Raw genomic sequence first — 13,042 nt, 5'->3', positions numbered from 1 at the left:
GCCCGGTTTTCCCAAGCATACACCCCCGAGAAGTGTATTTCTATTGATGAGTCCCTGGTACATTTTAAAGGGAGGGTTCAATTCCGCCAGTACCTGCCGAGTAAGAGGGCAAGGTATGGCGTGAAGATGTATAAGCTGTGAGAGTGCATCTGGGTATACCTACAGGTTTAGGATATATGAAGGAAAGGCCACCCCCAAACCAGACTGCATCCTGGACTACAATAGGTACATGGGAGGGATGGACTTGTAAGATCAAGCCCTGAAGCCCTACAGCGCCATGCGGTGTGGTATAAGAAGCTGGCCGGGCACATCATACAGATGGCATTGTACAATGCGTACATGCTACGTCGATGTGCAGGCCAGACGGGAACTTTCCTGGAATTTCAAGAGGTGATTATCAAGAACCTAATCTTTAGGGACCAAGAAGGGGGGGCACCCAGTACTTCTGGAAGCGAGCCCACACGCATCGTACCAGGGCAACACTTTCCAGGAGAAGTTCCCCAAACTGGCAAGAAGGGAAAAAGTCAAAAGAGGTGCAAAGTCTGCTATAAGAGGGGGATAAGGGAGGACACAATATATCAATGTGACACGTGTCCCGAATAACCAGAGCTCTGTATGAAAGTGTTTTAAAATTTATCATACATCCCTTGGTTTATAATTTACCCCAATTTTACTTACCCTGATGCACTCCGCACAGCTTATCCCCCCTCGTCTTTCCCCTCTGGGCCCTGCTGTGTGTCCAGGCAGCTGATAACAGCCACATGTAGGGTATTGCCATACCCGGGAGAACCCACATTACAGTTTATGGGGTGTAGGTCTCCGGTCAAAATGCTCACTACACCTCTAGATGAATGCCTTAAGGGGGTAGTTTTTAAAACGGGGTCACTTCTTGCGGGTTTCAACTGTACTGGTACCTCAGGGGCTTCTGCATACATGACTTCGCACTAGAAAATCCCAAGTAGGCCAAATGGTGGTCCTTTCCTTCTGAGCCCTCCCATGGGCCCAAACGGCAGTTTATCACAACAAATGGGGTATTGCGGCACTCAGAACAAATTGCGCAACAGAATGGGGTATTTGGTTTCTTGTGAAAATAAGAATTTTTCAGCCAAAACTACATATTATTTGACAAAAATAATTTTGTTTTCATTCCCAGCCCAATTCAAATAAGTTCTGTGAAAAAACTATGGGGTCAAAATGGTCACAACACCCATAAAAGAATTCCTTGAGGGGTGTAGTTTCCAAAATGGGGTCATTTGTGGTGGGTTTCTATTGCTTTGATACCTCTGGGGCTCTGCAAATGCGACATGGCACCCGAAAACCAATTCAGCAAAATCTGTACTCCAAAGAACACACAGCGCTCCTTTCCTTCTGAGCCCTCCCATGGGCCCAAACAGCAGTTTATCACCACAAATGGGGTATTTCCGCACTCAGGACAAATTGGGCAACAAAATGGAGTATTTTATTTCTTGTGAAAATAAGAATTTTTGAGCTAAAACGACATATTATTGGAAAAAATATATTTTTTTTAAATTCCCAGCCCAATTCAAATAAGTTCTGTGAAGAAACTATGGGGTCTAAATGGTCACATTACCCATAAATGAATTCCTTGAGGGGTGTAGTTTCCAAAATGGGGTCACTTCTGCTGGGTTTCCATTGCTTTGATACCTCTGGGGCTCTGCAAATGCGACATGGCACACGAAAACCAAACCAGCAAAATCTGTACTCCAAAGAACACACCGCGCTCCTTCCCTTCTGAGGCCTCCCATGGGCCCAAACGGCAGTTTATTGCCACAAATGGGGTATTGATGCACTCAGGAGAAATTGGGCAACAAAATTGAGTATTTTGTTCCCTGTGAAAAAAAGAAATTTTGGTAAAAAATTACATCTTATTGGAAAAAATTTCATTTTTTTAATGTCACAGCCCAATTGAAATAGGTGCTGTGAAAAAACTGTGTGGTCAAAATGCTAACAACAACCATAAATGAATTCCTTGAGGGGTGTAGTTTCCAAAATGGGGTCACTTTTGGTGGGTTTCCATTGCTTTGATACCTCTGAGGCTCTGCAAATGCGACATGGCACCCGAAAACCAATCCAACAAAATCTGGACTCCAACAAACATATAGCGCTCCTTTCCTTCTGAGCCCTCCCATGGGCCCAAACGGCAGTTTATCACCACAAATGGGGTATTGCCACACTAAGGACAAATTGGGCAACAAAATGGGGTATTTTGTTCCCTGTGAAAATAAGAAATTTTGATCACAAATGACATTTTATTGGAAAAAATGAAAATTTTTTCATTTCAGAGCCCAATTCAAATACGTGCTGTGAAAAAACTGTGCGGTCAAAATGGTAACAACAACCCTAAATGAATTCCTTGAGGGGTGTAGTTTCCAAAATGGGGTCACTATTGGGGGATTCCTACTGTTTTGACACCTCAACACCTCTTCAAACCTGGCATGCTGCCTAAAATATATTCTAATAAAAAAGAGGACTCAAAATGCACTAGGTGCTTCTTTGCTTCTAGGGCTTGTGTTTTAGTCCACGAGCGCAGTAGGGCCACATGTGGGACATTTCTAAAAACTGCAGAATCTGGACAATACATATTTAGTAGTGTTTCTCTGGTAAAACCTTCTGTGTTACAGAAAAAAAAATGAATAAAATTGAAATTCTGCAAGAAAAATGAAATTTGCAAATTTCACCTCCACTTTGCTTTAATTCCTGTGAAATGCCTGAAGGGTTAAAAAACTTTATAACTGCTGTTTTGAATACTTTGAGGGGTCTAGTTTTTAAAATGGGGTGCTTTATGGGGGTTTCTAATACATAGGCCCCACAAAGCCACTTCAGAACTCAAGAGGTACCTTAAAAAAAAGGCTTTTGAAATTTTCTTAAAAATATGAGAAATTTCTGTTTATGTTCTAAGCCTTGTAACGTCCAAGAAAAATAAAAGAATGTTCAAAAAACGATGCCAATCTAAAGTAGACATATGGGAAATGTGAACTAGTAACTATTTTGGGTGGTCTAACCATCTGTTTTACAAGCAGATGCATTTAAATTCTGAAAAATGCAATTTTTTCAAAATTTTCTCTAAATTTTGCAATTTTTCACCAATAAACACTGAATATATCGACCAAATTTTACCACGAACATGAAGCCCAATGTGTCACGAGAAAACAATCTCAGAATCGCTTGGGTAGGTTTAAGCATTCTGATGTTATTACCACATAAAGTGAAATATGTCAGATTTGAAAAATGGGCTCTGAGCCTTAAGGGCAAAACTAGGCTGCGTCCTTAAGGGGTTAAACAATGAAAGAAATAGTGCTTTACAGAGATCTTAGTAATTTGAAGCTTCTACTGTCCAAAAGGAAAAAATCTATTCCTGCTTGAGTTTATTTTGTAGTATATTATAATGACACCAATGATAATATAATGCATTAAATTAGAAGAATATTTTTTTTGTTATACATGAACACCATGCAAATTCAGAAAGTTTAGTATGATAAATAACATGTACTACATACTAATAGCTACATTATGTAAATGCAGTACAAACTGAAACACAATTCATGCAAGCCTTCAGTTATAATAGTAGGCCCATAAATATATTTACATTAAATCAGAATCAGTCAAACACTTGAGGTTGACTTGGTAACAAAGTAGACCACATACAGTGACCATATTTTAACCAGGCAAGCATGCGGGTGGAACGATAGAACCTTTTCCTTTTAATTTTTTCAAAATGACATTAATGACTTGTTATTATTTACTTAAATCACATAACTATTGTAGAGTGCCTGTGATTATTATTATGTTTATTTAATTTTTACTTAATAGAGAAAAGAGAAGAAATGAATAGAAATAGAGCAGATTTGTAATTTTATGTCTTCCATTAAAGGGGTTGCCTCTTGATAACAATCTCCTTCTATATATCCTATTAGCGTAAATAGAGTCGGCCTTAGGATAGATGATGTCCCATGCGAAATCATCTTTCGGCGGTCCACCCCATCATAAATGCCCCATAAATAAGTATAATGCCACCACACAGTGTAATGCCCTATATAGTGCCCCCACATAGTATAATGCCCATTTAGTGCCCCACACACAGTAGAATGCTCCTTTAGTGCCCCCATACAGTATAATAATATTTAATATATATTATTCAAGAACACAGTATTTTGTCCCCTAATGCTGCCCACACAGTATTATGCCCCCTAAGTGTCACACAGTATATTGCTCCCTGTAGTGCCCCTACACTGTATAATATGTCCGCCTAGTGGCCTCCATACAGTATAATGCCCACCTCCCCTGGCTGCCACACACAGCCAACCCCCCCCTTGTAGATAGTGTCCCCCTGTAGATAGTGCCCCCGTACCTGTCCCTGTAGACAGTGCCATAATCCCCCACCTTCACCTTGTAGGCAGTGCCACACAGCCCCCTGTAGGTAGTGCCACACAGCCCCTGTAGGTAGTGCCACACAGCCCCCTTGTAGGTAGTGCCACACAGCCCCCTTGTAGGTAGTGCCCCACAGCCCCCTTGTAGGTAGTGCCCCACAGCCCCCTTGTAGGTAGTGCCACACAGCCCCCTTGTAGGTAGCACCCCCCTTCTGTAGATAGCGGCACTATAGCTCCCTGAAGGAGCGGAATCCCCCTGTGGCTGCGGTTTCCATTCCTGGATGGAGAGCTTGATGTCTCTGTCCAGTGACATCAGGGGCAACTCCTGAAGCGGAATCCCCATCCACAGCGTTGACGACACTGTGACCGGGGATTCCACTCCATGAGAAGCTCCTGATGTCTCTGTCCTTTTATTGACAGTGACGTCAGGGGCTTCGCCTGGAGCCAAATCACTGCGCCAGCAACCCTGTAGGCGGGGATTCCACTTCACGAGTTGCACCTGATGTCACTGTCCATATAATCCCCGGCCACAGGGGGATTCCGCTCCTTCAGGGAGCTACAGTGGAGCTATGTACAGGAAGGGGGGGTGCTATATACAGGAAGGTGGGGTGGGGGGTGCCATCTACAGAGGCTGCAAAAAATCCCCTTCTCCTCCCATGCACTGCACGCTGTGAGGAGGAGGAGAGAAAGCATGGCCGTGGTTCAGAGGAATGTTGCGGCACCCTTGAAGTGTTCTCGCGGTACCCTGGTTGGGAACCACTGGCCTAGTAGATAGAAGAGCAGGGAGATAACATGGGGGTGCCGTCCAGGCGGGAGGCACGTGCACCCTCATGCCCGGTGTTGCCGCTAGTAGCCGCTTTGGCTGCTACAACGATAGTGACGCCACTGACCGAAGAAGCGACCGGACGGAAATGCAGCTGCTGATTCGCCAGGCCCGGGTGCTTCTGAAACACAAGCAGGGGAATGGAGACCTGTGCAATGGCACAGGTCGCACACCAATAAGGTCGGCCCTGAGCATGAATAGACCTAGAGGGGTTTCCTAGTTCCTGGTAACCCCCATCTGAGAAGCTCATGAGAAAATAGAGCATAGAGACCTGACCTATATAAGTAATATAAGTATATTAAAAACCACAGTTAAAAAAAAACTTGGTGTGAATGAGGCCTAAAGGGCTTTTACACTCACATGCAGATCACTGGGAGAATATAGACATGTAGCCTTATCTTTTTTTGTATACACTACCGTTCAAAAGTTTGGGGTAACTCACACTTATATTTATCAAATGAGTTGCAAAATGACTAGAAAATATAGTCAAGACATTGAGAAAGGTTAGAAATAATGATTTTTATTTGAAATAATAATTTTCTCCTTCAAACTTTGCTTTTGTCAAAGAATGCTTCATTTGCAGCAATTACAGCATTGCAGACCTTTGGCATTCTAGCTGTTAATTTGCTGAGGTAATTGGGAGAAATTTCACCTCATGCTTCTAGAAGTCCCTCCCACAAGTTGGATTGGCTTGATGGGCACTTCTTGCGTACCATAAGGTCAAGCTGCTCCCACAACAGCTCTATGGGGTTGAGATCTGGTGACTGCGCTGGCCACTCCATTACAGATAGAATACCAGCTGCCTGCTTCTTCCCTAAATAGTTCTTGCATAATTTGGAGGTGTGCTTTGGGTCATTGTCCTGTTGTAGGATGAAATTGGCTCCAATCAAGCGCCGTCCACAGGGTATGGCATGGCGTTGCAAAATGGAGTGATAGCCTTCCTTATTCAAAATCCCTTTTACCTTGTACAAATCTCCCACTTTACCAGCACCAAAGCAACCCCAGACAATCACATTACCTCCACCATGCTTGACAGATGGCATCAGGCACTCTTCCAGCATCTTTTCAGTTGTTCTGCGTGTCACAAATGTTCTTCTGTGTGATCCAAACACCTCAAACTTCGATTCGTCTGTCCATAACACTTTTTTCCAATCTTCCTTTGTCCAATGTCTGTGTGCATTTGCCCATATTATTCTTTTCCTTTTATTAGCCAGTCTCAGATATGGCTTTTTCTTTGCCACTCTGCCCTGCAGGCCAGCATCCCGGAGTCGCCTCTTCACTGTAGACGTTGACACTGGCGTTTGTTTTGCGGGTACTATTTAATGAAGCTGCCAGTTGAGGACCTGTGAGGTGTCTATTTCTCAAACTAGAAACTCTAATGTACTTGTCTTGTTGCTCAGTTGTGCAGCGTGGCCTCCCACTTCTCTTTCTACTCTGGTTAGAGCCTGTGTGTGCTGTCCTCTGAAGGGAGTAGTACACACCGTTGTAGGAAATCTTCAGTTTCTTGGCAATTTCTCGCATGGAATAGCCTTCATTTCTAAGAACAAGAATAGACTGTCGAGTTTCACATGAAAGTTCTCTTTTTCTAGCCATTTTGAGAGTTTAATCGAACCCACAAATGTAATGCTTCAGATTCTCAACTAGCACAAAGGAAGATCAGTTTTATATCTCCTCTAAAGAGCAAAATTGTTTACAGCGTTGCTAACATAATTGCACAAGGGTTTTCAAGTGTTTTCTAATCATCCATTAGCCTTCTAACACAGTTAGCAAACACAATGTACCATTAGAACACTGGAGTGATGGTTGCTGGAAATGGGCCTCTATACACCTATGTAGATATTGCATTAAAAACCAGACGTTTGCAGGTAGAATAGTCATTTACCACATTAACAATGTATAGAGTGTATTTCTGATTAATATAATGTTATCTTCATTGAAAAAAACTGTGCTTTTCTTTCAAAAATAAGGAAATTTCTAAGTGACCCTAAACTTTCGAACGGTAGTGTATTTGTGTGTATATATATATATATATATATATATATATATATATATACATATATATATATATATATATGTATGTGTGTATGTATAATGTGTGTGTGTGTATGTGTATGTGTATACACACACACACACACAAACACTGCATATTACATTACACACACGGAGGCCTCGTTTCATTTGTCTTATCCATCATTCATCTCTCCTTGACTTATTCTCCGCTCACCCTCCGTCTGCGCCCAAGGTCAGTACAGTCCTGTCATTCATTAGATGAAGCGATAAAACACAGGGGAAGGTCACGGTCACAGGATCTTGGGCTGTGAATAGAAACTCCATAATTTAAAGGGCCCCATCCACCCTATAGATAAACCGCACAGCACCTGGGCAATGTAGTGCGCAGGACCTGTAGGCGATGTGATATAATTTGTAGATTGCTGTAGAGAGGAGTTCAGAGCCCCCAAATCTTGCCGCCAATGTAATTTGGACTTGCAGTGATCCCAGGCTGAGGAGTCCACTGTACTGGGCATGTGCAGCCTGAAGCTTGTGATCCTCTAGAGCGGAGACTCTCCAGCGGTTGTGAAACTACGACTCCCAGCATGCCAGGGCCTTGCCACCTGGTGAGGTTATTAAAGGGGAACTCCACTCAATTTATGGCTGTGCATAAAATGTGTCTTCTCCACACTGAGTGCTCACCCTGTGTACGCTGCCTCCTCTCCTATCAATCTCCATGCCTCCCTCTGTATATTTCCTGTCCTCAAGGTTACGCCTGTCTCTACATATACACCCAGCATCTCCTAAGGCCCCATCTACACGAACGTGCTTTTGCGGCCGCAATTCCCCCGAAAATCCACGGGAGAATTGCGGCCCCATTCATTTTTCTGGGGCAATGCACACGACTGTAGTTTTTACGGTCTGTGCATGGCCCGGGAGCCCGCACCGCAGAAAGAACGGACCTGTCTTATTACGGCTGTCTTCTGCGGTCCGGGCTCATTGAAAATAATGGCCGCGGCCATGTGCATGTCCCGCGATTTGCGGGCGGCTCGTGGCTGACAGTCCGCAGCCGGCCGACCCGAAATTCACGGCCGTGCACATGGCTACGGTCGTGTGCATGAGGCCTAAGTCTTCAGCTTCACTATGGTCCCTCTGCTGCTGCCGGCCCTCGTCGTCCTCTTCTTTCTATACTTAAGATGTTCCCACTCCAAATGTCGCCTGTCAGGACTCGACCAGAACCAGCGCCCTCCGCGTCCCGCACCACTGCCCTTCATCGGGAATCTGATGGATCTGGGGCGCAGTAATCTTCCTCGACATTTCATGCGCCTGGCCCAGAAATACGGCCCCATCTATCGTCTCAGCTTCTGGGGTCAAGGTATGTGAGGGTCCGGGGTTTTTTTGTGGTATTTTATTACTAAAACTGCTTTACTTCCAAAACTAGAAATAATAAAAATGACACTGGCACTAAAAAAGTGACGACCAGTGCGCCAAGCATTAGATGTGGTCACTTCTTTAAGGAGACTTGCACCGAGACCAGCACCCATTCTGCTGGAACAATGTAAATTGACGATTCACATGGTCATTACGAAGGACTCCTATGGTCAGCCATACAGCAGGCAATAGGTGGCTCATGAGCCACTGGTTGGGAACCCCCGCTGTAGCCTGTGACTTACGGGTAAAATGGTTTACAGCGGGTCTAGAAAATCTTTATTGGCACAACAAGGCAATGTGTTATGCGGGCCGAAAAAATACCCAAAATAGGCCGTGTGAACATACCCTTATAGCTCTTTAATATGTAGCTGCCTCTTTTTCAAAGGACCAAAAGGTAATTGGACAATTATCTCAATAGGCTATTTAATGGGCTGCATGGGCTATTCCCTCGTTATTCCATCACCAATTAAGCAGGTAAAGGGTCTGGAGTTGATTCCAGGTGTGGGATTTGCATTTGGAAGCTGTTGCTGTGAACCCACAACATGAGGTGAAAGGAGCTCTCAATGCAAGTGAAACCAACCATCGCTAGGCTGAAAAAAAATGAAGAAATCCATCAGAGAGAAGCACAAATGTCAGGAGTGGCCAAATCAACAGTTTGGTATACTCTTAAAAAAAAAAAGAAAAAAAAAGAGCACACTGGTGATCTCAGGAACTCCAAAAGGCCTGGACGTCCACGTAAAACAAGAGTGGTGGATGATCGCAGAATCCTTTCCATGGTGAAGAAAACCCCTTCACAACATCTACCCAAGTGACGAACACTCCCCTGGAAGTAGGTGGATCAGTATCTAAGTCCACCATAAAGAGAAGACTTCATGAGAGCAAATACAGAGGGTTCACAAGGTGAAAACCATTAATCAGCCTCAGAAAGGCCAGATTAGACTTTACCAAACAACAAGTAAAGAAGCCGCCCAGTTCTGGAACAGCATGAAACTAAGATCAACCTGCACCAGAATGATGGGAGGAAGAAAGTATGGAGAAGGCTCGAACGGCTCATGATCCAAAGCACACCACATCCTGTGTAACACATGTATAGCATGTGTAGCAATGTGGTGGCATGGCGGGGGCAGTGTGGTGGCATGGGCATGCATTGCTGCCTGGCACTGGGTCACTAGTGTTTGTTGATGATGTGACTGAAGACAGAAGCGGCCGGATGAATTCTGAAGTGTTCAGGGATTTACTTTCTGCTCAGATTCAACCACATGCAGCAGGTGATTGGACGTTGCTTCACAGGACAGATGGACAATGACCCAAAACATTCTGCGAAAGCAACCCAGGAGTATATAAGGCAAAAAAGTGGAATATTCTGCAATGACCGAGTCACCAGATCTCAACGCGATCGAGCTGCATTTCTTTAGCTTAAAGGGAATGTGTCGCTAGAAAAATGTTTTTTGTTTTTTTAGTTAAACTGTTAGTATATAAATGATTAAACATTGTTCTAATTTTTTAACATTTTTTCACAAGTCAGGAAATATTATAAATTAGATTCTAATTTATAACATTTCCATGTGCTGGTCACTAGAGGGAGAAATTCCCAAAATTGCAGCATTGGCATGTGGTAAAGCAACCTCATTGCTTTATGCTGCAAAATTGGAGAAGACACACTCGCTTTAGCGTCCTCAAACAATCCCCCCTCCTTTATCCTGGCTAGTGCCAGGAGAAAGGAGGGGGTTGAATGTTCAAACCTCCTACACTGTGTGTCGCCATTTTTTGAGCGAATGTACAGTGTAGGAGGATTAGATACAGTGGTAAATACACAGTATAACACGAACATACACAAACATAACTTACCTGCTCCTGCCGCCGCCGCTCCGTCCGCTCCTAGTCCTTGCTTCTGAACAAATGGACGGAAGCCGCGACCGTAAGTAGTCATCTTACTGTCCGGCCGCGACTTCCGGTCCACATGAAAATGGCGCCGGATGTCGCTCGGCTGAAGACCTTCCTTTTGGACTGTGTGGGAGCGGCGCATGTGCCGTTCCCACACAGACGGCGTACGCTATAGTGAATGGAACGGCTCCCGTTCGCATTCTCTATGGGGATGTATGTGCCGTATTCCATCTCTGTATGTGTCGTTAATCGACACATACAGAGATGAAAATAAAATGGCAGCCCACATAGTGAAGTGAAGTAAAAGTAATAAAAAAGTACAACACAAAAACATAATAAAATTTATTTTAATAACATACTAAAAGCAATAACATATAAAAAAAAAAAAATATTTGCGCGACACCTTCCCTTTAAAGATTAAAGGTTCTCTTTAATCTGTGTCAATATTGCAGGATGCGATCAGGTGACCCTGTAAATATAGGAGGTGTCCATTTGCAATAGAAATGAATGGATGAGTATTTTTATCTGCAATTATGGTCCGTAATGGAGTGTGAGGTGTGTGCCAATATACAGAGCTTTACTAGCCTATTCTGCTGCCTTAAAGGGAATGTGTCGCGAATTAAACCTTTTTTTTTTAAGTGTTGTTACTTATTGCTATTATATTTTTTACGTTTTTTGCTATATTTTTCTTTTCTTCCATATGGTGGAAAGTATTAAAAATTAAATAATAATTTGACATGTTTTCCCATGTTGGCCACCAGGGGGAGAACTTCCCAGAATTACAGCAAGGTGAATAAGGCAAAGCAACCTGACTCACAGCTGCCGTAAATGTGGGAGGGAATCTCACCCCCCCCCTCCCACAAGCCAGGAAAAGGTGTCTTCAAATTGCTAAGCAGTGTCCGGCAGTCATTTTGGGTGTGATTCTGCATCTGGCAGAAGTTATAGGAAACACCAAAAGGCTAAGTGTATGTTCACACGCTTACTAAACAAAGGGAAAACTGCTCCTGATTTTCAGCCATTTTTTAATCTAACTCACGTTTTTACGGCCGTTTTTGGAGCTGTTTTTCTATAAAGTCAATTAAAAACGGCTCCAAAAACGTCCCAAGAAGTGATATACACTTCATTTTGGCGGGCGTCTTTTTACGTGCCGGTTTTGGAAAACGACCACGTAAAAAACGCCCTGTCGGAACAGAACGCCGTATCTCCCATTGAAACCAATGGGCAGACGCTTGCAGGCGTCCTGCTTCCGATTTTTCAGCTGAAAACACTGCCTGTGAACATACCCTTAGAATGATGAAAGTGAAGAGAATGACTTTTCAGTTGACCGGTTCACACGCCGTGTATTTTTTGCACATTTTACGTGCCAAAAAGCACATTAAAAAAAATGCGTGATTACACTTGATTTTGCACAACTAGAGATTTATCGTTCGGGGGTCTGGGAAAGCTGGGTGACCACCATTACCCCCTCCTACTGGAGTGTGTTTGGGGATGTGACTAATGAACCTTTCACACTCCAGTAGGAGGGGTAATGGTGGTCACCCAGCTTTCCCAGACCCCTGAACGATAAATCTCTCTAGTTGTGCTGAGACTGAGAGGTTAATTAGTCACATTCCCAAACAGTCTCAGCACAACTAGAGAGATTTATCGTTCAGGGGTCTGGGAAAGCTGGGTGACCACCATTACCCCTCCTACTGGAGTGTGAGAGGTTCATTAGTCACATCCCCAAACAGTCTCAACACAACTAGAGAGATTTATCGTTCAGGGCTTTCCCAGTACAGTTGCATCATGTGTCCTTCATACAAGGGGGGGGGGGGGCCCGTCGGGGGTCACGAGAGCGGGGGTCTGTGAGATAGAGAGTGGGACAGACAGAGACACACACCTTACCTGCAGTGCAGCTGGTCTTCAGTATGGCGCCTGCTATCTCCCTGCAAACAGCTGCTCTGCTGTGTGACTCTGACCTGCGTCTGCGCAGTACAGAGACAGAGAGCAGAGTCAATGGAACGGCTCCCGTTCATTGACTCCTATGCCCTGTAGCTGCCGTATTCCATCTCTGTATGCGTCGTTAATCGACACATACAGAGATAAAAAAAAAATGGCAGCCCCCATAGAGTAAAAGAAAGAAAAAAAAGAAAAAGTACAACACAAATAAATAAAATTTATTTTAATGACATACTAAAAGCAATATTATATAGAAAAAAATAATTTTGTGATCATCCTACCATATATTCAACTTTACAGGTGTTTAGAAAGGTGCGGAGTAGAGAGGGAATATCACAACTGTTATCACCCCTCACTCCGGTTTTGGGTAACCCGGAATTTGGCCCAGGTCTGTCAGATCAGACCTTTAAGATATGGGCACAGCAGGGGCATTTTAGAGTAAGTCATTTTTATAGGGGCAATGCATGGCTGCGTGCAGGGTCGCCATCAGGAATTTCAGGGCCCCCTACAGCTAAATTTTCTGGGCCCCCCTACCGTGGCACCGCCTATTAACGGTACTCCGTCCAGCACTATATCATGCTACCCAGGG

This window comes from Rhinoderma darwinii (assembly GCF_050947455.1).
Source record: "Rhinoderma darwinii isolate aRhiDar2 chromosome 4 unlocalized genomic scaffold, aRhiDar2.hap1 SUPER_4_unloc_6, whole genome shotgun sequence".
NCBI lineage: Eukaryota > Metazoa > Chordata > Amphibia > Anura > Rhinodermatidae > Rhinoderma > Rhinoderma darwinii.
The sequence above is the reverse complement of the archived record's forward strand: the minus strand, read 5'-3'. Positions refer to the sequence as shown.